This window comes from Anopheles funestus, chromosome 3RL, assembly GCF_943734845.2.
Source record: "Anopheles funestus chromosome 3RL, idAnoFuneDA-416_04, whole genome shotgun sequence".
Classification (NCBI taxonomy): Eukaryota; Metazoa; Arthropoda; class Insecta; order Diptera; family Culicidae; genus Anopheles; species Anopheles funestus.
The window spans coordinates 74,968,095-74,994,547 of record NC_064599.1 but is presented as its reverse complement, the minus strand read 5'-3'; the positions used below and the strand labels follow the sequence as shown (position 1 = coordinate 74,994,547).

The following is a 26,453-nucleotide window of genomic DNA, read 5'->3' as shown; positions in this document are numbered from 1 at the left end:
GTTCATTTCGTTATCTCATCAGTTTCCCTCTCAGTCGACTTTCCCGACCCATCGTCGCTGCACCTTTGATTCAGCGGTTCGGTGGAGATATTCAGTACGATTGGTGGGGAATTTGGTTTCCCCGAGGGTATCCGATTTTTGTGGGGGTGCAAACGTGTTTGTGTGCAAATGTTGTTGATGCCGACCGAAATGTGCGACCTGATGAGGTGTGACGGTGTTAACGAAATCGTTACGAACTCGAATCGTTTAAATTATTTACTGATTTGATTCTGAATACCAGTCAGTTCAAAGCATTTCCAATCATTTTGAGAAATTTTTCTATTGGGAATTGAGAAATGCATAACAAAATTAATATTTACACAGAAAAATGAAGGATGGAACTCTTAGGAATAATTTGAATAGCAAAATGTTTAATGGAAAGATTATTAAATAATGTTCAATTTTTTGTTAGATCTACCATTTTGTTGTGAAGTGCTAAGGGATTCGCTGAAAATTTAGCTAAAATATTTATATCAATGAACTATTTTGATGTGTTTAATAAGCTTTAGTTTAAATCTTCTATTACATAAATGATGATTTCAAGAAGTTGGACAAGAAGCCCTGTTATGGCTGCTTAATATCGCTATAATAAGTAATCAATAGAGTGATTTTAAAATTTCAAATTTTGTCATACCGCAAATAACATAACTCTAGAAGTTTGTTAAATAAGAACAATTTTTTTTTAATATTGTTTGGTCATAATGCTTAGACATCTCAAATGTCAAAATTTCCTGTTAAATTGATCATTACGGCGTAATTTTCGTGCCATCTTGGGTAAAGTGTTTAGATTATAGTAAAAATTTGATACGTGACATGAAGTTCACACAAATAGCAGTGAGAGTTTTGTGATCGCAAAACTAATAAAGTTTACATATTATATGTAAGACGTATAAAGTGAGCATATTAAAATAACTAAAAGTTAAGAAGTAAAACAATGCCAATTTTGGATGCTAGAATAATTGAAAACTGTATCAATTATATCTATAGCACATAAATGAACTATTCCGATTAAATGAAGATATATTTTAGTGTAAAGTATTGAAATATAAAATATTTTGCGTTCGAATTTTGTTTACTATCTAAAACTGGAATCAAAAGCTCAAAGAGTCCTTTTAAATAGAAATTGTTTAACTAAAAAGTTGTGCTCGAGGAAATATTCCCGTATATCCTGAAAAAAATTATTTACATTTCATGAGTAATGTTTATACTTGTAAGCATTCTTAGCTTATTGTTTCTGATTTCTAATAATTTATTAATGCTTTAATTATTATTATAAAGGTAATTGCGACACGTACCTTACTCAATACTTTACTATTAATAAGTGCACAATAATATTAATGAATGAAAAAAAAATAGATACAATAAATATAATTAATGTTTGTTGCTCTTTGTTGAACAAGTTTATAGCAAAAGGCAAGCACGATGAATCGAAAAGTACCCTAGTACCCGATACTACATTTAGTAAATACTTTTCTCACTCACTTCCTTCCTGTTACCTTCAACTCTTTCATTACACTAGCGTTAAAAAATGCTTTAAAAAAAACATCACCCCATCACCGTTTGACCTCTGCCAGCCAGTCCGCGCCAAAGCGATGAAAAAGGCATTTAATTTAAAGTAATGGCATTACAGTTTGGCGTACCTCGTACTCGTGCAGACTTCAAATCGAATCGATAAGGCTTCACCGAAGCGATTTGTTTGCATTAATCCGCCAACAACGCGTTGCTTAATGTAAACCCCACATTATGTGCCGCTCTAATAAGTACGGAATCCTTTTCCCCCCTTGGGGTGCAAAATAAATTGTGCGTTTATGTCAAAATTCTGACACTGGACGAAAAAGCACCAAGGTAAACTAACAAACACTCAAGAACGGTAATCCGCCTTCCAGTCTGCGAAACCGGCAACGATACCGTTCGTTCGAATAATTCGATAAGCCGCTCGTAATAACTTATTTATATGCCAATGAGGATCGTTTAATGCTTACCGCCTTGGTTTTTTGGTGGGGGAGCAGACAGAATCGGATCCACCACAAAAAGGACATATTTTCCGGTTCATCCGAACGGATGAGAACGCATCAATATCCGCTCCATTCCGTAATACGATGTCGATTACGGTGCGTGGTATGATTTCGATTAAATGAGCAAAGCAACAGCAAAATATGCCGGTCGTTCGTTAACGCGCCTTTAACCATTCATTCTTTTTTTTAAGTACGGCAGCTCATCAGCGGAATGGTTGAGTTAAGAATGAATAAAATTGAGCTTTCCAAGAGCGCAAGTGTTGTTCGATTTTTTTTTCTGCCGAGGATAAAAGGTTTTGTTCGCGCGCACCCATCACACCATTATACGGGACGACTTTACAGTGTATCAATTTGCGTTTAATTGTGATTTACGGCGAATAGTAATGGTGGTCGTGCATGGTCGTAAGGTCGTTGAATTCATCCGGCTTCGGGACATTATCGAAAAGGACAATCTTTTTTTTGCGGTGTGATTGGTTAATTGTGTTTCGATTTAAAATGAATTTAACTTCCCAGGAATTGCTAATAGGTGTTAAGTGACGTTTGCAGTACTGTGATTTGCATACTTTTAGGCGTTTTTTTTAAACGCTTGACGCTTCCTTGATGATCAGCATTACAAGCGATCCACATAAAACTACACTAGTCACATGTGATAATGTTTCAAAAATCTTTGAAAATGTTGAGAAACTAATCGGTAACAGTTGCCACATAATTATAACGCCGTTTCTGTCCTGTCCCAAAGCCATCCCATCAATGTTTCCATAACCAGAACGATCAAGTATTTGCGCTATCGGCTGGATTGCGAAAAATAATTTGCATCCTATCTGGCATCCAGATGTCGTGTGTCGAAAGGAAAAAATAGAAGGAAGATCATCCACACGTACCGCACGAATCGGAAACCGGAAAATGACATTATTCGTACGTGTACCGCGGGGAGCAAAAGCCAACCGATAGCTATTCGGCTGCCGGAAACTCCAACGTCCGACCAGTGCAGGAACAAAAATGTGCATCGAAATAACCACATTTTGGCGTCACATTTTACTTTGCCTGGCACGAGCTGACGGACTGCATCGAATGCATCACCGCACGACAGATTCGTCAGCAAAAGCTTCGTTGCATTTAAAGTGCATTCCGGTGGACTTTGAGCCGGACCATTTACCGTAACCACCGAATGCAAACCAAAGGGGTTGTAGGTCCGTGGATTCATTTCTGTGCTTTTGTAGCACATTTTTGTTGGATTGCACCGCACACCAGAACTCGGTCAGAGTGGTCACCGAAAGCCGGATGAAAGAGCACCAACTCCAAAGAGGAGAAACTTTAACGGACCGCGGTAAGGGAAATGGTGGAAACGGCGTGGGGAGGTTTGTTTGAAAAACGCCCTCAAAACGGATACATCAAATCGATCACATTGGACAATGTTTTTATACACCCGTACTGCCTGCTCTGTGGGTCGGTAAGGCACAAGTGGAACATTGAACAAAATGAAGAGAAAAAAAAGCATGCCAGCTTCGTGCTTTTGTTTGCCTTCAATGAAAGTAGTTTTTTTTTTTGTTATTGTAGTGAGCTTTTTTTATTTTTCCCCATTTTTTTCCTTCATTTTTTTCCCACCAAACAATGAGGCGCAGTTTAAAAAAAGCAACATCGCGCACAAACACCCTCAGCTGCCGTTTCGCTGAATAGTAGCAGCCGCCTGCAAATGAAAATTGCAATCTGCATTGCGGTTGATCTGGTTTCAGACTTTGTCCCAAACGCGGTTTTTCTAACCCCTACCCACCCCTTTCCAGTCCCCCGCCCACGTGTTATCGAGCAACACATGCACAAACACTCACATCAAACACACTCGTCAAAGTTAATCGAATAGGAAACGCCATATACACGGCCACCCGCGGGAAAGCTTGTGTCGACCGGGATGACACAGGAAGGAGGAGGAAAAAATGAAAATGTGATACATTCGCAGTGCGTTGATCCGTTTCTGGCCCTTTTACTGACCTGAAATTGAATCTCTAGCAAACCGTTTTGGAGGCGCTCGTGACGTAACTGACGCGCGCCCGTGCAACAAAAGTGCCAAACGTCAGCTCGCATCACTGAGCCGCGTGGTATCTAGCTAAAGGAGCTTTAGAGCTAAATAAAATAGCACCGTTTATCGAAAAGCCCGTTGCGACCTAGTGCCAATCCACTCGTACAGGTTGCTAGTGGACTGGACCGGATCAGAACCAGAATTATCGACCTTAAACTTGACGTAATAGTGCAGATCCGTAACCGTTGGTCTCGTGCTGTACGAAGTCGTTTGCAATGGTCCTTGGGTTGGAGTCACGCTGCAGCTGTGGAAACCAGTTTTTGAGTGCCTAGTGAGTGGGAAAAATCTTTAGGAGATTTTATATTTGAGTTTTTATAAATTGTCTATTTTTTTCTTCAGAAATTAATACATTCTTTTAATTCTAAAAACGGCAATAAAATGTAAATTAATAATTATTTACAAAAAAAAGAGAATAATTTCCTCTGACATCGTCAACCATTAGGCATTGTTTTAGTAAACCGGTTTTAAAGCACGATTACTTAACTCGAGAGACAATTGCAACCAAAAAGCTTAAGCATTTGCTGTAAAAATTTAGTAAACAAACAACATGGCCGTTTTGTTAACTATTTCCTCAAGGTGTAAATTGTTTAACGAAAAAAAACTTGATAAAAACATTTTTTTTTAAATTTTTCGTTTCATTTTTCTGTTAATTTTTCTTAACAAATTAATAATTCAAATGCCGAATATTGATTCCTGTTTTGTGTCTGTCTTTTTCAATATAAAAAAATAATGTTTGACATATTAAAATATTGTCATGAAATATAATAAATCTTATTGTTAACATTAAATAAACATTTAATAAACTACCCAAATACGAATACTGTCTCACTTTCGTTGCTTCATCATACCATCAAAACCCGTTCAAACCATGGAATGCCTTCGTAAGCGTCGCTCTACCGGCACTCTTAACCGCATCCTTCCTTCGGTTCAACCAATGCTCCAGGTGCATTGAACTTGAACGTTCCGCACACGAGAAACCGGCGACGGCCGCGAACGGTTTCGCGCGATCCGGTTAAAAGAGTAACGGGAGATTTATGAGCGATCGATATCAAGTTCATACGCTGAACGGTCCAACCGGACATGGGCAGTGAACGGAGTGCAGTTAATCGAAGTGAAGTCTAACCTTGCTGCCTTGGTATGGGTCGGTACGACCGCAGACGGTTGTTCCTTTTAAGGAAATGTATGCCATGCGGTATGCTGCTTCGTACATAGGAGAAAGAAATACTTTTTTTAAAGTAATTTTTTTGTCAGAACGAAGATGTGCTATACGATAAGATGTGAAACCGAAAAATTCCTAACATAATTAATTAAAATAGATTAAAAGAGTTCTTATCTAGCTAATACACACACAGCAAAGCAATGTGGGTTTGTTTTTTGTGAGATAAGATGATCCAATTTCCCGGCAACATTTAATTGAATCCTTCTTATAATGTTGCGCATCCCGGGGAAATTGTTGCAAAACACCCACCACTAAGTTGATAAGACAAGCCCCTATAAAATCCCTTTTCTGTGTTACTACCCTCGCAGGCAAAGCCCAATCATGTCCTAGCACCAGAAGCCATTAACTCGTCTTCTTTAAACTTGGAAGAAAAAAAATGAAGAAATTCTGCTGACCAGACTTATTCACCCGGCTAAATCCCGTACGCCACACTAATGAACACATAAAACCGTACAATAAAAATATGGTCTTGGAAACTGGCTTATTTATCTTTCCGACACGTTTTCCAAACGTTCCGGGTCACTTTTTTATATTTAAGAGAAAATGCGAAAGATCCGTGGTCCGGTGGTAACGTCGTTAATCTTGCCGTAAGCTCACAGTTAAGTTAACCTGTCAGTTTAGCGATGTGATGCGGTTTCAATTTACGTCAGTTATTTCTTCGGTAAGGTTTTTATTAGCATACCAAACATCCCACCCATCCCACACACTCAATCCCATCGCAATGGACGTAGGTTGTGGACAGAGCAAACAAAATGGCTTTTGGTTAATTCGGTAATATCTTTTTTCTCCTGCCGTGGACATGAAACATTCTTGCAGCCCTGAGAAAAGCACATTCATAATTTCACTTTCTTTATATTTTTTTTGCTGCTTGCTGTGCTGGGTGACCTGACCCTCAATAGCACGCAGTTATTAGTTAGCTTCTTTTAATTTAGTTAGGATTGAACAATCCTTTCCCCTTGCAACTTCTTTTCTCTTCCACGAAAACGATAACTCAGAGAAAAAAGGGTTGCCTTATAAATAATAAAAATCCGCAGCAACTTAACAAGAATTCAGACAAATCACACACAAAAAACCCCCTTCAAGTGAATCGCCGAATAAATTAGCTTATTTCATACAAACCCCTTTATCATCTAATGAAGTTATCATTACTCTTGCGGACGCCACGGTCCAAATAATGTTTAACCTTATTTTGCTTTCGTCTTGAACTTATTAAATGAATTTATGAATTTCTTATAATTTCAAAATACGCACAGAAATTCAATTTGCTGTTCTGTTGTTTACTTTCAGACAAATTTTTGGCTGCGATACATTTCTCCTTTTATTTCCTTTACTTTTCTACTGTTCTAATGTGCTGTGCTACTTTCTCGTTAATTTTTGTGTTTTACATCCTCGTTTTTAATTTTTTTCTTCTCGTTCATTTTCTACCATTTTTCCTTTTCTTTTACTAACTTTTCAAACGTATTTCCAGTTTCTTCGGTTTTTGCTAGTGCATTTTCTTCCCGTTTTTCTTTCCGTTTTCGAATATTTAAGAGTAATTTTCAACTAAATTACTTTCATTTTTCACTGCCAACAACCAAATTGCACATTGAAAAATGCAATTTCTATTAGCTCGGCGTGATAGTCGTAAGGTTCTTCTGACTCACATAACACATTTACAAACACCATTGCCGGTGGTTATTGATTTTAGATAATTACCCTGCAACGACTGGTACGGCTTCCAACCTACCTAACATCACGAAAGTTTTCAAATCAATTCTTTCCCACCCACCCACACAGTGTACAAGGTGCAAAAACCCAACTCCGGATTGGTACCATTAATTATCACGTTAATTTCAAGGGAGTAAGCACTTCACGGTGAATCGATAAATTTGTCTGGTGCCAACGGATTTTTGGTCGTTTTCCCCATTAAAGTGGTGCCAAACCGAAATGGGTTGCCGATGCATTCGAGTCGTTCACCATTATTGGTGAAAATTAATCGATTCTTTTTTTTCAGCTAAAAATGTGCAAAGTGTCATAGTCAGCTTTCGGTAGAGGTCATACCGTTTTCAGTGTAATTATTATAATAGAATGCAGCCAACGTATGTGTTTGCTAGCGGCGATCAAACGGTTCTGAGATTCCTGCCGAGAAGCTTCTGATTTGGACACCGGCACCGGTGTTTGTGCAAATTTTTATTCACTCTCAAAATGGCGGTTATTAACTTCAATTCCATTCTTGACCATTCTCGGTCCTTTGTTGTCATTGACACATAGTTTACACGACCAGCAGCGTACAGTAAAGTGCAGCAGCAGCCTGCGATGGTTAGTTGGTCGAGAGTGCTTAAGTAAATTATAATTAACCTCCCATAAATCACGCACTTAGTGTCCTTAAGATGAAGCATCCTGTTCATAAGGCGAATCAATTCGGTATCGCTTATCCGGATTGCTGTGCGAGCAGACGGCAAGAATTTGGGTTTCGCCTCAGTGCGTACGAACGCCGCAAGTGGTTCATTATCCAGGGATTTCGCGACCATTTCTAATGAGCACCCAGAGGTTACATCTTTGTCCGACCACAAACGATCCTTGCTGATTGAATTAATTTGAAATCAGTTCAATGAAACAGGCAACGGAATCTGCTCTGCTTATTACTGTGGAATTTGATTGGAAGTGTTGGAAATACGTTTGTCGTCTAGCAGTTCCATTGCTATTTATGATAACAATTGTCTTTATAGTTAAATTAACCCACTCACAAGCTCAATTAGCATTACCTCAGCGCTTGGATTTTCCTGTAAGTCTTCGCTTTATGTCCCATTCACCTTCCATGCATGCTGAGAGTAGGCGAAAGCTTCCTTAACGATGCAATTCTCGGTGCACATGTCCACACAAACCCAAACGACCCGTCAATGCCATCCACATAAACTCCAATCTCGCCCAGTTTCCTGCCTTTAACTCGCACAGTAAATGGGGTCTGTAATAGAACATTATGTTTTATTAGCGTCCCCATTAAGGCTAGCACGTTTTCATCCGATTCACACGAAAAGGTGCCCCGAAACATAATGAACATTACTATCACCCAGATGCGACCCGAAGGTAACACCTAACGCTGCCTGCGATGACCGGTAATAGTCGCGCGAATGATGACGTTTACGTTTGTCCTTTTAGTGTCCGGTGGAAGTGTAGCACATCACATAAAGCACACGTGACCAACGCGTAGGATCGACACTAACTGGAAGAACATATTTGCTCGCATTGTAAGACAACCTTGTTCACATCACCCGCAGCAGTGTCCAGCTTCGTGGTGCTCGTTAATTGTTTGGTCAAGCTGTCAGGTGGCCGTAAAAGCGATCGTTGCTCGTGTTCTTAATGCTGCACCTCGCCGGACAATCGGCGTACCAAGCATCGGTCAAGTGCCCAATCCTTTCACGATGGCAAATATTGACGAACTCCAATGATGCTGCAAACGTGGAAAATGGAAACCTCCTTGGAAACGTTTACTTCACTTGTTGATACATTCCGGCAATCGAAAAGTGAGGGTGAGAAAATTCCAATAGAAAGACGCAAAACAAGCAGAAAAAGGTAGAAAATACTCAGCAAAGAAGCTCTACAAAAAGGATAATGATACTTCAAACGATCATGCAATTGCATCCGCTTTTTCCCCCCGAAATGTTTGTACTTTGGTTTACTTGTCTTTTGCGTTGAAATATTTTATCCCATTAGACATACGCCGGTACGTCCTTCGACATTCGCTTTCCTTCACGGATATCATCTCCGTCATAGGATTTATCCTCTTGCCCCAAGGTTTGCGGTTGGCCGACGACACGTTTCGGTTGCTTCAGCAATAGATTAAAGTGCAATCTTACGGCCGAATATTCGCACTGCAATCACGTTAACGGTTTTACGCTAGTGTAGGATGGAAAGTGAAGCAAAATTTGCTCCACATTACACGGCAGAATGTGTTCCAAGTTTCCGCCAACAGACGGTACAGTGCAAAGTAAATAACGCAATACGGAGCTGCTTTTGGCCAACGACACACCACACGGTTTGCAGGGAAAATGTGTTTTCACCTTTGATTGCATAGCCATGCTGTTGTTTATCTAGCTGTAAAACTATTTCATTTATTTCCGCAGTTTTTTGTTTACTTTTTTCGTATGACTAAAGAAAAAAATATAAAATAAACATTGATGTTTTTCGTGCAAAATGTGCAACTTGACTCTGCGTGTATTTACTTGCATATAACGAAATGCAGTGAAGTTTGAAGGAAAGTTACGGTAAAAAAATAACTTGTAAAAATGTATTGATTTTTATAGCACCAAATAGATTAGCTGAATTGACGAATGTGGTTTTTATGATGTTTAGTTGTACGATGCTCTTATCACATGTTTGTAATCAGAAACCTTTTTTCATCGTTTCTCATCTCATGTATCTTCAGACAAGATGAGAGGAAGATAGTTCACAAATACACATCTGTACTGGATGATGGTTGTAATGATCTAATTCAATGATCTAGATCTCCCTATCCCATTTTACACTTAATCATATTTTTGCTATTTTATACTTAGTCTGCATAAGACTCACTTACACTAAAGCTTGTTTGTCGTCTACCTGTATTATCTCATCCGACGATTGTATGATATTTGATGCGATCAGGACCAACACTTAGTCTGATCAAGTGAAAGCAAACTTTGAGGTATTTGAGGTATTGGCCAGAATCACTAGGACATACCTCAACAAGAAGGAAACAACAGTACTGGACATGTTCGACCCGGAGAAATAATCCGGGCTTAAGCATCATCTTTCAAGTCTCTTCGTCGTCTTCAACCGTAGCGTCTTCAATATGTATCAATGGACATATTGGATCTATATGAATAATTGTTTTAAATTTTATAAACCAGAGTGTTTATTCAAATTTCCAAGAACAATTGCTGTAATTGAATACAGTTTAAGCTATCCAAATCACTCATGTGCTCACGCTATACATAGAATTATTTTCTTAAAAATGGAAAAGAAATTAAAACTTAAATAAACGTGTTGGAACGAGAATTACAAAAAAAAAATCATTACACACTTAAAGTGTCGTTTTGTTAACAGTTGATCTTTGACACTTCATTTTCATATTGACATCAACAATATTATCTCATGCTGTAAGATCGCCAGCGCTTGTGTAACGCTTAATACTAAAATTGGAACGAAAAGAGCAAACAATGACACCAACTCACTTTGTCATGCATGTACCGACTGGGACAACAGATGCATATCGATCCATGCTACCGATGCCAAAAATGTTACCGATGCTCGTTACCGACGCCAAATTCAGGGTTGTGCAATTCATCATCATCATGACCGGCGTCATCGCCCCAAAAACCCTCGCAAACGCTCCCGAAAACCACTCCGTACTAATTTCTGGGCCGATTATTCAACTGCACTCTTGTCGCTACGAAAATGTCACACTTACAACCAACTTTTCTTTTTTTTCTCTCTCTCTCTCTCTCTCTAGGGACTATCCTTGCGAAAATGTCAGCCATGGTTGGCGGTTCCTTTGTTTTTCTTTTTTTTTGGTTTAGTATTCCGAAATATGTTTGACCCAAACATTGAACTCCCGTTTCGCGAACCGAAATTTGGGAGCACTGCGCGAAACTTTCTCTTTTCATCGAAATACGCATACGCGGTGGTAGTGCTTGGGTGTGTCCATGCAACGCGTTTATGCACAAAATATGCAAAGCAATGCATACAACAACAAAAAACGAGCCGCACAGAAAAGAAGACGGAATACTCAACGCCGAACCAAATGAAACTAACCCTCGGATCGATCCAATGAAGGTAAGGGAAACTTCCTGACCCGAGACATGAGACCGGGAAACATGGTACAATTTGCACAACACACGGTCATGGCACGGGATGGAAAGGAAACATTGGACGCCTGGCTACAGTAAAAGTCAGACGGTACAACGATTATATACGACGGGCTGCTCCGGTTCAACCACTTTCTCTTGCTGCGCGATGCTTCCTTTAACGTTAACCATAGGAAGAGGGACACGCCAGCTGGACGACAACGAAATACGCCGGAGGGCATAAACGAGAATCGGGAAGGAAGTACGTCAGCATCACGGAGGGAAAGTAATAATGAAGGTTCACATTTTGTCGTTCATTTTTTGTTGTGGTTCATTTGCCCCCTTTGGTTTATGCTGAAAATTATTACATACTCAAGCTTGTTTTTTTTTAATATCATACCGCGAAATCAACGCAATATACACACGGGAAAAAATACAGCTAACCACATAAGCTGACCACAATGAGTTGAGTTTGGGTGGGGAATGCATTACAAAAATCATTCGTTCGGTATAAGTGCGTAGCAATTGGTGGTCAATTGGTGGCTATCTGTCAACCGATAAAAGATAATATCATCGAGCACAAACGCACACCGCCGGCCAACCTGTCATTCTCCGCGGTGAAACGATGGGTCATAATTGCAGCAGCCATTTTTGATAATTTCCGACCATTTTTCTGCTCTTTCCGGAACGTTTGATTCGGACGAAAAACGATACGCATGCAGGAAGCTTCATGATGCTTGATTTTTTTTGTCAGAACAAAGAAACCCTGTTGTGGATGGAATATTATTTCCAACAAAAAAAGAATACTGAAACCTTGTACACTACAGCGAGCCCAAAAAACGAAAGAAAAACATGCTCGGCGGTACAACAATAGACATAAACCAACGTTGAACGAAGCTACCTCATAAAGCTACCATGGTATTAAACTTTTTTCCACTATTCAAAATCATCCGAGGCAAGCGTATATTAACGCATTTGCATCATGCAGTAGCAAGTCGTAGTACGTAAAAAAATCAATGTTAGTTCCAGCTTTTTACAGGTGTTGGTACTCTCTAACCCTATATTAATGAGTGTTACCGAAGAAAGGTGTCCGAAAAGCAGAACAGGCATTTTTCATAGCTAAAAATGGTGATGTACAAAAAGAAATCCTGCTAATTTTTGAGGATTATTCATGAATTTTAAGCATAATCCGGAGTATGCTTTAAAATTTAAAAATGGCACGAATATTCATATTCAACCACTCAAAAGTATAAATCAACAAAGTTTCAGCAGAGTATGATTTTATCAATGTGTAAAATAAAATTTCCAAATAATAAAACGTTTTGCAATTTGCATATAAAGTTATACTACACAAATAGTAAGTTCGTAGTGCTACCAACGTCTCATGAAATTTTAATTCTTAAGCAAATCTCAGAAGCAATGGAACAAATGTATTGATTTTTCAAAATTATATTACTGATGTAGATTTTTTTTTAATTTAACCATAGAAGTTATCCATTTCTTGACTGCAACACTTTTGTTTATTCGTTTCTAAGAAAATAATATACAAGAAATGAACACTTTTTAATTTCAGAACTTGATTGCCAACCTCACTCAGAACTGGTAAGTGGTGTTCCTAATGCTAAATACTTCTTTTTTTTACTCACCTTTAAACAGCCTGACACAAGTATCAAATATTTTACCGGACTTCCCTCAACACGAGACTTTGGCTAGAAAAACAAGTTACAAAACTTTTTTGAAGTCAGCCTGAGGGAAATGGGCAAGCCTATCTACTCTGAAATCACTTCCCCTAAAGAGAGAGTCATCCTAGAAGCGGTGGATTTTGAGGGACGGAGCAATGATCATCAATCAATAAGGTATGTTAAGAACGACAGGACCTCAACAAGAGTTTACGAATAGTAACTCAAAAACACATGATTTGTGATAGATCCAGTGAAAAGAGTAAGCGTAAGTAGCAGAGCTAACGTGTAAGCAGCGTGTACTAATTGTTTTTACAATACTCCTGATGTTATGAAGTATTTCTACGATTACAATAATTTGGCAAGACGCTATTTTAAAAGTTGACTCAGATCCTGTTATACACAGGCACTATTGAGTTAATAGGGTTTCTATTCTATTGAGTTAATAGGGTTGAGTTAATAGGGTTAATAGGGGGGTTAATAGGGTCCCAAGAATTTTCAGCTATCGAAAATCAACAATACACTCTCGTGCAACAAGCCAAGTTTAAGTATACTAGCCAATATATCCCAGAGGAAGTAGATTTTCGAAATCATGCCCAATCTTACTCAAAAACCATTTCGTACATTATTCCAACAAATAGTACCAAAAGAGTAAGAAATATTTCCATCCACATTCCAAACAGTAAACATGTTTTCGATTTAAAACCGACCACAATCCTATCGCCCATAACTGTTGACGATGGCGATGAGAACGAAACCGGCAGAAGCTTATCCTCGGGTACGAGGTACGATGTCAAAGTGCAACCAAATCCCATTTGCTGCAATAATCATCCAACTAGTTCCAATCTCTAAACATGAGTCCTTACTCTCGCTACGTACGGGTGCGAGCGTGGGTCTCTCCCAACAACCCAGTCATTCCGTTTCCCAGGTCTGCTCATTCCGCCCCGTTGAGTCAATAATTCATAGCCGCATCATTTAGCAAGTCAACCTCTGCATTCCGTTTGATAAATGTGCTTGTTATTTTGCGAGCCAGGAGTCTGAAGTTCCGCTTCCACCGGGATTTTGCTACCCGTTCGGGTAGGTGGTCGACAGTGTTTAATTCCTGTGCTGCTGCTGTTGCTGCTGCTGTGCACATTCCGAAATTCCACCCCCAACAGCTGTAGCCGTGGATGAGCGCTGCCTCCAAAAGGGATGTCCTTGGCCAGTGTCGCCAACACCAACATGCCGTCACGGGGCGAAAACCCCGTGTGTCTTTGCATTTGTAGTGTCGTTCCGTTTCTCGAATTACACGTAATCTCACGTTGAGAGTTATTATTTACCGCTCGGGAGGCACTTGAAACGGGAGGCACTCGATATTTATATGCAACCGTGCCAGGTCGGGTCGTAAATATTTCGTCGTCGCCGCCATCCGGGCACGGTTACGGTTCTTGGCGAATCTTTTGCTACGGGATGCATTTGAAGATGCGCCTACCGCGTTTGTCGGTCGGAAGTTATTGCATTATCTAAGGTGACCATAGGGAAGAATTGGGGGAGGGGTCGGGGTAGCTTGTTCCGAGAAGAAATGGAACCTGATCACCATCCAACGGAGTTCACGCTGCACAAGAATTTTATGTCGTAAAACAGCATGTACAAGATGGTGCAACAAATTGTTCAATTGTTCGCCATTCATAAATGTTTGCTTGCATTTCAGTTTTTTTTTCTTTTCACTTCTAGACTGTTGACTGTCGCAGTGAGTCGATTTTACACTCTTTATGGGCAAATATTTGCTATTGGAGGATAACCTTTCTGTTCAAAGGTTAGAACAGATCGTAACCTTCAGTAATTTTAGTTGTTTTTTCTTAATGCGTTTATAAATCTTGCAGTACATAAGACACTTACCTTGTGTACTTCCAGTTACAAGGAAAAGCTTCTTCCTCGTCCGGAATCTCGTAAACACAGGCAAATGATGTGCCATTTCCTGGAGCGGTCTCAACAATACGCAAACCTGTGCAGTTTATTCGCACTACACCGCATCATTACAGCTACGACACGCTACATAAGTTGCTTCCTTCTCACCCCTTCATGCAGTACGGCTTAATTCCTTACGACCACCCGGGACGTTACGTTGCTCCGAGTACGATTTAGCAATGGCTCATTAAGCTCTCCACCTTATGCGTGTCACCAACGCAACCGAGCACACACGCGAATGACACACGGCAAAGCGGCGCATCACACGCCATAATGAATGTAAATTAATTGATGATCATTTATTTATCGCAAAACCGTACGAGGCAACGGTCCCTTAGTGCGGAAACTTTAGCGTTTAATCCCGATGTAGCCATTTCGCAACCTGTGTGATGGGTGGACGCGGACGGCGTGGAATGGTTGGACGCGTATTCCGTTGAAACACAGACACGATTTAATGCATCACTTTCGCTGATCGAGACCGGCGGCTAAAGTGTGTTTGTGCAGTGCACCCATCAGCTAGAATTCTACCCTATTTGCGTGATGAAATGCGATTACACATTGGGTAAGGAACTGCTTTGACAGGTCGCTTTGCTGCAGTTACTTTGTTTCGATGCGCTTCAACAAATCAACAAAGGCTGACAGTGGGCACATGTCCAGCGGTGATGATGGTGAAGTGTTTACGGGTATTGGCGAGACGAGATGAAGGATATTCTGCTGCTTTCGTGTGCCGCATCATGTACAAGTATCGATGATTGCTAAGCCATGTAAGGATGGTAAGAGAGTCACGCAAATGGTACGTGTGTAATGGGTGCGTTTTGTTAAGGTTAAGCAGGTGACATTGAATGCGTTAACAAATTGTCTTTTTTCTGTCATTTTATTTATCAGCATATGTCACTCCGATTGCATACTTTCGTTTCAATCGATCGATACGCCCGAAAGTATGCAAATCTCCGTACAGCATTTCTTTTATAAGATTTTTTTTCTCCACAATCCCAGCATCAATTCTTTACCTTATTTATACGAACTAAGCTTTTAACCCGCATTAAACATGTAACCCCTTTCCATATCTCCATTTCAAACCATCGTCCATTTCAAAATTTGGCCATAGAATGAAACCGCGAAAAACTAGAGAATGTTTTGCAAACGGACGAAAGTGTTTTAATCTTCCATTATGCTAACATGCGAACACGGAATGCAAACATGGAATGATCATCAACTCTTTCCCCCGGGGGGGGAGTTGGGGTCTAACGTCCGATTACTTAGCACACAGGCACTGTTTACTCAGTGCCGTGAAAGAGAATTGAAAAAAAAATTATACTTCTGGTCGTACGGCTAATGTACATACTTCGCATACTCGTCGTTCGATGTTGCAAAAATTCACTTCTTCTGTTGATGAAAAAACAAAAATCGTTACCGAAAAAAAAATCACATTTTTTATTATACTTTCAAACAAAAATGCTTTCACCTCTCCGCGTGTAGACAAATGTTGTTCGAGTTGGTAGTGATAAAAAAGCAATGAACGGCCAAAAAAAAAGCTTCAACGCATATGTATTCATTCATTTTGGGGGAGAACAACAACTAAAAAAAAAAATGGAACAGAAACGACTCCTTCAGGGCATCATTCCTTTAGCGTCATACAACATTATACCGGCGAGCACAGAATGAGTGCATGGTGAGCTTGCCCCAAGCAAACAAAATAAAATACTACGTTCAGCAACTGCCACGAATCGCCAGCATCACATATCGTCCAGGATACTTCAACTGCAAGAGCGGTAATCCATTAAAACATATATTTTGTTCAAACATTGACATTGCCATTTTGTTTCATTCCCGAACGCTAACCATCGTGGGTAAGCTTTTTTTTTTGTTCACTCTCTTTCTCTCTCTCTCTCTCTCTGTATTTCTCCCTTTTGTATGTTACCATATGCATCAACGTTCTTCGTTCGTGGTCGATTTTGACTCGTACTACGCGAGATACTTTTCGTTTTTTGTTTAATCTTTTTTCCTCTTTGGTGAAGGAAGTACTTAGTTTGTTCGCCAATACCAAATGCACTTCGGTGCAACAAGATAAACACTCATGCGATGTATATACACACACACACTCTCTCACCGTTGGTAGATTTCGACCAAGTAGTTCCAAGTAGCGCAATGTTGTGGAGTGAACGTTGAGCTACCGTGACCTAGGACAAACCGTCCCAGTCGTTCCGAGCCGTCATGGGATAATCAATGTCACTGCCATCACTGCCAGCAGACGGTGGCATATGGCCGTACGGTTTTGGTGCTCGTATTAAATGTAGCATGCATTTCAGACAGCTCAAGTCCTACTTAGCGCGGGTTTATCTGTTTGCCAATCGTTCTACCCGACCGACCGGATGCATGCTGTATGTTTGTTTCCCGGTGGCGCAAAGAGTGACGCAAGCTTAGAAGCCATCCAGAGCCCTGAAGCGATCCCTTTTTTTGGCGGGATGAAAAATCATTTCATGGACGTTCCCAATGGGCGTTCGGGTAGAGCGTACAGCAAGAAAAAAAAAAGAAAGAGCTAAAAACCCTTGACGTCTTTCCAGAGATGTCATAGAAAAATGTACTGCATTGCAAAAATTGCAACCCGAAGCCAAACGCACTGTTTGATTTTTCAATCGCTTCACGACAATTTTCTTTCCACACTCCTACGCTGTGTAGCATTAACTTTTCCCTTTTTTATTTTCTTTTTTTTACTCTCTCTCTCTCTCTCTCTCTCTCTCTCTCTCACTCCCTTATTTTGTTTCTTTCATCATTACAGCTTTTCCGTTTACCAGTTTGTTTATTTTTCTCCACATTGCTTTTGTTTCGTGAGTGAGTGTGTGTATGTTTACTGGCGAAGGTTGGAAATCGCTCGTTCGAGCAGAGTTTGAGCTGACAATTTATCGCTGTTTGCACAGCTGCCATATGGTTAGGATTTTCTTTTGCCGCTCCTTCAACCGGCAAATGTTTTTCAAGTTCGACCCTTAAGCTATCCTGGCGGTAGGTTAAAGGGGCCGGTGTGGGTGGTGCTTTCTTAAGTTTTATGAAAACAATGCATGTGAAGGGGAGACAAGGCATTAGATCACTCATGCGTATGTCAAGTTATTGCAAGGTTGGTGAAATAAATTTATTTTTATTTTATGTCCTTTTGACATTTAGATTCTCGTTTTTATATAACTTATTAATGACCAATTTTTTTAATTAATGTTAATTTTATCGAATATGGATTTCGTAGTTTTAATATTTTAAATTATTGATTTAATTATTGATCCTTTTTTATATAACTCTAAGTTTCCTCACCATTTTTTTATACATAAAAAATCATGTCCGGAATAAGTTTTTTCTTGAATAAAAAACACACTTCCGAGAAGAGTTTCCTTGAAGGAAGCTGAGCCGAAACGATTAGGCTGCAAACGACTTGCTAATTGATTGCTCTCGACAGCCGTTAAAATCAATTATCCATTCCGTGATAGTTCACCATCCAGAGCATACCGCCCGGCAACACCACAGTCACTTAAATGCACCATAATTTAGGCTTTCTACAGTGCAGCGCGAAGTGCGCGACTTGACATACCCCAGGCAGCTGCAGTCAAAATCCCTAAAATATGGCACAAGGCCAATCGCGGCGCGAGCATACCAAACCACAAACGCTCAAAAAGCTTGACTTGCGTGCGTTCAATTAATTACGTGCAAAAGATTATGGCAAATTATCGCACACCAACACCGTGTCCGAGATACCTTCAGACCGGCCGGTTTCCATCAGTAGTGGCGTGCTACGTCATCGAAACGCCGTGCAAGATTAAATCGCGTGAGATTCACTTATTTGCTAGTGTAGTGTGATTTTTTTTGTTTCTCTCTACCATATCCACCCATCGTTTGGATTGAAGCTTAAAATCTTGAAGATGCGTATCGGAATGACCTCGCAGCTCGGTGCATCTGCCTGAACCCTTCAAGAGGGATCATTGTTTCCATGCGGTGTTTCGTATTAATTGCTCCAGACACTTCTTCAAGGATATGGAGATATGTTTCAGAAGGTTTCGATGCCTTACCTTGTAAATTCGTTCGACCAGCAACGAACGTCCTTGATCTTATCACAAAATCTGCAATTGAAAGAAAAGGAAAACCGACAACATTAACTCCAGTTCGTATCGAGATTGCTTCACCATCCATCAAGTTCGTTAAAAGCGTACTAAGCCTAATCAGAGTCAGAGTGTTGTGTTCTGTCGCTTAAAATAGCGCCACTCAGCACTGGAAGCCGAAACGATAAGCTGCCCGCATCAAGAAGGGATATTAAGTTGGAGACGTGTTTGACTGGATTCAATTAAATTTTTCGCCATCTTCATTTGGCGTCCTCTTACCAACCCACCAGGAATTGGGGACGGCGGAAAGGGGGAAAGGGGATTTGCGTTCCGAAGAAGATACGGTACAGAAAATCCTTGTTTAATCGTTTGAATAAACACAATCTAAAGGACGAGCACGTTCATCGAGGTCAAGACACTCTCTCCGAGCCTGGCTCAAGCCTGCTCAGACTCACAAAACATAACATTCATTGAAAACTTGCCGGAGAGGAGGAGTTTGGAGTGGGATTAAGAGTTTTCCTTTGGTGCTGTCGGCTTTGCTCTTCTTTAGAGTGTTTGAAATGAAAAATAACTATTGAATGTTCTGCTTATGGACAAGATGAGAGACTGTGTATCCTTGTCCCATCTGTTTACTACAGTCCCTTCACACAGTTTGATCGATTCTAGATACGATTTAAACAATGCTAAAGATGGGTCAAACTCTGCTGAAGCCGCTCAGATGTATAAAACCTTTGGGAAATTGATTATTACTTTTTCTCCCCAAAAACGACTGGATTAACTTTACCATAAAATACTTCCACCATTCTGCTCCGTTCCGCACGACTCTCCCGAAAGGATAATGAAACCTAATTCTAATTGGGTCATTGCGTAATGTTATGTCCCATCAGTCTTCGCGGGTGATTGATTGCAGTTGACTGTAAAACTTTAACGATTCCTCGTTTAAAGCCCACAGGGAGCCTACAAAATCTATCCAATTTCTTCGAAATTCCTAACTTAAAATTAAAGTTCTAAGAAAAATCGGTTCCGTAACCTCACTTTGAAACAAGGCTACCGAAATATTCTGCAACTTCTCCGACAAACCATCCATTGAACGTTTTATGTTAGACGCAAGTACCCGTCTATGTGTGTCCGCTTTATCCCAAGCACTTCCCAAACAACGAAGTTGCGTAATTCCAGCAGGCTGTAAATGCGTTGCGTAAATGTGCGTTAAAAAGCACGTGGTGTAATGGAACTTGAATTTGCATCCAAATATACTTTCCGTCCCAGCAGGGATTCCCTTTCCGACGCGGAATCGATCGGAGCCGGAGTGTAGATTAGCCATTGATTTTGTCCCTTTTTTTGCCTTACTTCGCTGTTTCTTCGACTGGTTGCAATCCGGTGAGCCCATCGTGAGTGGAATGATAATGTACGGAAGCTTTTTTGGGATTTAGCCATCCGCCTTCGGGGGCTTCGAGGGGTCAAGCGTAGCCGAGTTGGTGTAGCGAGCAAATAAAAAAAAAACCAACCGTGCTTTGCGTTTGTTGCTGCGTTCGTTTTTTTTTTGTCTTTTCCAGTGGAACTCGGGGGCTTCAGCTGGAGCGCCACCAGGAATACCAAGTATCCACAGGGTTGTTTCTTGCGGTTAAACTGCCCGACTGCTGTTACCTTGCCCCAGTGACGGACAATGTGCACATCATGATCGTATATCAGCTGCCCGTGTCTGTGCCGAATGATGTCATTCGTGGGCAGCATTGAGGCTACCTAGATTTGTGCTTCTCTGCTAAGGCTTTGGTATGCAGTTCGCGGTAGTGAGTTATGCTAAAATTAGGATGATTAATTTTCGGTTTCAGTAAGGGTAAATTGGCGAATGGTTTTGTATACACACCCACATGGTGCAACACGGTAAAGCAGTGATTCATACATGCAATTTAAAATGGAACTGATTTTGCATGTTCGAACGAGTTCTGAGTTTAAATAGGTATGTTGTATGCATAACGTGAATTAATATTTAGACCTATTTTCCTTATGTCATTGTTTCGTTTGATAAACATTTCGTCACGCACTGTAAAGGATTGTTTAGTAATAGTAGAATAATAAAAATGGAACATTCTTATTTTTTTAATGATGGAATATTTCCACCATTTATTTATAAAAAAAATTATAACTTTTTTATAATATATTCAAGGAATGATATTTATATCCTACAATGACGTTCGGACTAAATATATTAATTGCTGCTTTTGGTTTTTGAGGCTGACAATACGACTAAATGGCGTTATAATTAAATATAAATACATAAAAATCTTTCTACGGCATGTCAAACTGATACAACGTATAACTGATACAACTGATAGCGTAGTCATCAGTATCCATTCACTTCCAGTAACACTTCCATCGCTTCCCAGTTTGTAAAACATTCTAACATAAACTATTTGAGTTATGACTTATTATACATTTACTTTACCCAAAAAAAAAAGTTTTTCCTTTTCTGCAAAGACACTTTATCAAACCATCCCGAACGAACGCAGTTGCATCCTAAACGAAGGCAACGAAGAGGAAAACTTTACCCATTTTGCTGTATTTCTTCAGCCATTTTTATATACCTTAGCGACACATCCCCTAAGGGAACGTAGCTGTTGTCAAAATTCTTACACTTCTGCACAACCGAAAGCAAAATGTTTCAGACAATAATTACTAACAAAAACCCCAGGCCGGGAAGGAAAAAGGAAGTAAAAAACAGAAAGGAACCAAAAGTTTTCCCGTGCGTAAAATTGAGCGTTCCCAACAGCTTCATCTTCGACGCCTTTCCCGTTTGGCGGGTGTGAGAAACTTTCCCGCAGAAGGGTAGTCCCGTCTGCTGTGTGCTTTCGTGCTACATCTCGCCTTCTCTTGGGTGGTTTCGACTTTGACTTACGGCAGCGTAAACTAGCAGACACACGCTTAATGAACACAGCTCCACATGACAGCGCCCGTGTAGACAAGCGCGGCAAGACTTTATTACAACCACCCCGCCGACGAAGAAGGTCCCGAAGGGATCACATTGCGGTTACAAAACAACGCTCCCGACGTAACGCACGCGTTCACCGAAGGCGGCAAAATGCGCGTCCGCGTTCCCTTTGATGGATAACGTAATAAATCTCAGTCCACGCGTCAGATCCCAGCTTCTCGCACAGTGTCTTATCGCTGGACCTCATCTTCATCGTCGGAATAAACACGGTCTCGGGGATACCCTCGGTCACACCGAGCAAAACTTATCCTCACAGACACACTACAGCCGAACACATCCGAAATGCCATCACCTGCTGGGGCATCTTGGTTCCAGTGTGCACCCCCCGAAGGACGGGCCGGGAATGGGACAACACTATTTGTACCACTATATTGCCTTTTATGTAAATATGTTTGCTCAGCTTCGTTGCCTTCGATGCCGGTGGGATGAGCTTTTTCTTTATTTCACTTCCTTGCACCTTCCGGCAGGAGGAGTTTTTCCGTTGTGCAGTAACCTTTCGCAGCGAACGATGATCTTGCAAGAAACAAACACATCACGGTTCGTTCACTCATCTTTTGCACTGGGCTGTGCCTTGGGTACGGCGAAGACGTACTGAGTGACTTTGCTGGAACGAATCCGTACGCTTTGCAACCGGTTAAATCACCGTGCAACTAATAACGAATCCATCCGCCAGCAGCTTACACGGCGAGGTAACTTCTCTGCATCCACATCACAACGCGGGGCATGGGTCCGATATGGGTGTCGAAGCGGTGAACCATCAGCACAAACTAGCAACACGGTCACCCAGTCGCGGCATCCTGTTAGGTATCCGTTCCGTAGCAAAAAGCGCTTCAGCAAGCTGCTCCATTATCAAACGCCCTGTGTGGATCTGCCTTTTGCGGATGGGGCCGATTGAAACGCTTCTTCCATTCATCCGATAAGACGTAATCAACACGATGGAAATCTTCGCCAAGGGTAGCGGTTTTTTTTCAGGTTTTGGCTCTGTCTTTGGCACGTGTACACATTTATCGTACCGTTTCGCTGATGGCACTGGAAGGAATCTTAATCAACGAAAGGTAATGAATTCGGGGTTTTCTTTTCTCTTTCGTCAGATTTTTTTTTGCTGTCTACGCATAACAAAAATATTCTCTCGTGATAAGAGTCAATCTTCGTCTTGGAGGTGAATATTCATCAACTGCTGGGAATCGAATCATTGGTACAAAGTTCATTTGATGTGTTATCGTAGTAATGGTGATCAACGTCGCTTTCTTATTTATGTTACCGATGGTTTAGTGAAAAGAAAATAGAAAGTTTTACTCAGATTTTAGATGTTTAAAAAGTTGTGAAGAATTTTTGATAACTTTAATATTATATGCAAAACAAAGAAATATTAAAATTTTATTTGATATAAATTTGAATAATTCTAGAATGATTTTTACTTGCTATTCCTATAAAATAAAATTTTATTAAATCTATTTCGATCTCATTTGGTTGGTTCATAAAATTAAACATTTTATCTATTTCCCTAATGTCAAGTTAAATTCATTTTTGTAACTTTTTTTTTATTTATACATGTCATAGGAATATTTTTCCTTTTTTAATGTTTGAAGCAGTTTAGTTTTTTTATTTTATTTGAACAAAAAATACTTGAAATTAATTAATTATAATTCGGTAATGTTTATCTAGTCCAGCACGTTCTGCTGGTTGTTTGTATTTGAATAGTTTATTTTTTATTGTGGGTTTTTCTTAATATATTAACATGGAGCAATCGATTTTGCTAAGATTTATGTTTAATTTATATTATAGAGAGGAATTTTAACACAATTAAAAATACCGTTGATTGTTCGTATAATTTCTAAAAGCAGCAAATAACAATAGAAATAGTTCATTCTGCTTTTCTATCATATCATGCTCTTTTATGGACAATTGTTTTTTAGATTAGGAAAAAAACTTAACTCTAACTTATTTAAAACTATTATAATTAAATGTTCTAATTGGTACCCTTTCTTATAACGGACTTAACTTTAAAATGTTATCAGAGATACCGAAAAACATATCAAATACGATTTAACATCTATTATTTTTATCGAAAAAAGAAAGATCTTTCTTTTGAAGTCTGTTTTCTTTCTGTAGAACTAATCAAAAGTAGCTTTATGATCCATATAATAATCATCTCCAATAATCCAATTTCAAATCATCCACCACTGTTTTATTCAAATTCATTAGCATTCTTTGTTTCCGTGGTGGAATTCCAAATTCTCGCTCACCTTAGCATTAATATCACCCTCTGTATAAACAGCTCGATATAATCATAATCATAATAACATATGTTTACGATGCACCGAAAACGATTGGCTAGCCGGATATTATCACTATCGGCAAGCATATGGAGGAAAACCGTCTGGTCCTATTCTTTGTTCCTTCAAATTCCGCCAAATAAAGGCAACAAAACAAAAAATTCCGCCTCATAGTCGTTTTATCTTTAAAAAATTCATTCCACACCCAAACCGGGGCTCGAAAAATGAAAACCCCAAAACAAACATCCCCCCAAAACCGAAGCGGTCCGTGTTGCAGCCTAAACTTACGATTGTTACGAGGAGAGATTTTTTAAAACATGCTTCCTTTCGTAGCCGGTAGCCGGTGTTGTGAGAGGCATATATTGGAATCCACGATTCAGGCGCAAATTTGGTGAAAATTGGAAAATTGGCCGATTCCGATGCGCGTACAAAGGTGTAGAAAAAGAAAACGAACCAGGGAAAAAAAGCTTTCCAGTGCAATCTTCTGTGGTGAAGGCACAAGACGCAACACATGGCAGCGAGTGGTTGTAGCAAGGGGCCTTGAAACCGTCCACGGAAAAACAGAATGGGCATTTCTTCGTAAATGGGGGCTCGATTTCTGTTAGTTGTACAAGCGAAACGCACGTGTTAGGAGCGTAGGAATATTATTTACGCTCGAATGAAAATTCTATTTGCAGTATATTCTCTATTTTTATCACCGCCTAATTCAGCTGCTACCAGCGTTTTGTTGTTGGGTGCGTTTTCCGAAAGCTAGACACGCATCCACTAGAACTAACCGAGTGCTAGAAGCCCTTTCTTTTTCATTAACAAAAAAAATTCTCTCAAGTACATTCTATTGAAAAACCTTTTGCGCTGCTAAAAGTGGATCCATTATAATTTTTTTTTCTTAGGTTTCTTTTTTTCCATACAACCTCGCGCTGGAAACGCACAAAGTTTATCCTCACCCTCCCCGATGGGTAAATTAAGATTTCCTTCGTATCCAGGTCCCGCTTCGTCTGGGAGAGTGAAAGTTGCAAACTACCAAAGTCTAAATTGCTCAATAAATTCATCTTTCATGCCCTTTTCTCCGACCCAGGTTCGGATAAGCCACCTGAGAACTTAGCTAACCGTGCACAAAGTAGGAAAGTAGCTGACGGTGCAATAATGATCGACACCCAAGCACCAAACAGCAGAAGAAAAAAAACTGCTACTCACAATTGTTCCGAACGACTTCTGACTGACCGTTTGATGATCGTTTTTTTTTTTTGAGGGGTGGAGTGTGCAATCACCAACATTTGCCACCATTCCTGCCCGGCTAATCAAAACGTCCCATTCGGTACGCTAAATTAATGTGCCTTCGGGAGATTTATGCGGGAAACTCATTCAATTTATGCTCGAAATGGCCGTTCCGGACCGCGTGTCACGCTCTTTCGCTTACCTTCAGTGGAAAAGTTTTGCAATAAAACAACCGTACGGTAAGGGGCATTAACAAAACGAACTCACCCGAATACACGCCTGGTAACGTGCGTAAATCCAGCCACGATGAGCCGACGCACTAAGGATCATTTAGGAAGAGCAGCAACAACAACAAAAAATACAAGGACAACTGTAAAGCACACTGTGAGACCCTCGCAAGGTACAAACCGTGCAATTCGTGAAGAAATCAAAATGAATGTGAGTCTTTTAATGGCGAAATTGCTTTACAGTTTTTTGTACCGTGCTGGTGGTAAGGGAAATAAAAAAACGAACAACTCAATAAGCGGTGATATCCTCCCCAAGTAAATGCGAGAAACAACAAAACATACATTACAGAAAATCCAAAAGAAAGTGCCATTAAAAAAAACACTCCCATACAAAACAACAATCCCAACTTCTTCCGGTTTGAATGATGTCGCTTTAGTTTTGCTTTATTGCTTCACGTTCGATGGACGATGGTTTATTGCGTATCGGTGAAGATTTAACATCCCGCCCCACAGAAATGGTGCTTCCGGAATCGATTTAGAACACAAAGTACGTACCCGAGGTTAAGGGTCCATTAAAAGTAAAATATTTCATCGACTGTGGAGTATCCTTGGATTTAACGTTCATTGGAATTTGGGTTTTAATTTGATTTTTTTTAATATCCCCTTCCAACCGTACCATCAGCCATTCGGTATGGAAAGGAACAGAATAACATATGATCATGGCCAGATCCAGAGTCTTCTGGGAGGATTTTAGTGGCAAATTGCTACACAAAACACCCAACAGTTGCGCACACATCCCGTAGAATCATCCAATTATCGGCATCATAAAAAATAAGCTCCTGTATCATTATTTGACGCCAACTGTTCTCTGGTGCTCTGGAAAAGGGCAAACA

At 40.1% G+C, this 26,453-nt stretch overlaps 1 protein-coding gene across 5 annotated transcripts in view; it reads right to left on the bottom strand.

Moving 5' to 3' along the window:
- The window catches only part of LOC125766958 (proteoglycan 4), a 141,359-nt gene that overhangs the window by 87,510 nt on the left and 27,396 nt on the right, over positions 1–26,453 (bottom strand). For 4 of the 5 annotated variants that reach the window (XM_049433091.1, XM_049433090.1, XM_049433092.1 and 1 more), the window contains exon 2: positions 18,827–18,877. The exons of the other annotated variant lie outside the window; for it this stretch is intronic. The gene's annotated coding sequence lies outside the window, so the exon portion shown is untranslated. The remainder of the gene's footprint in view (positions 1–18,826; positions 18,878–26,453) is intronic. 5 annotated transcript variants of the gene reach the window in all.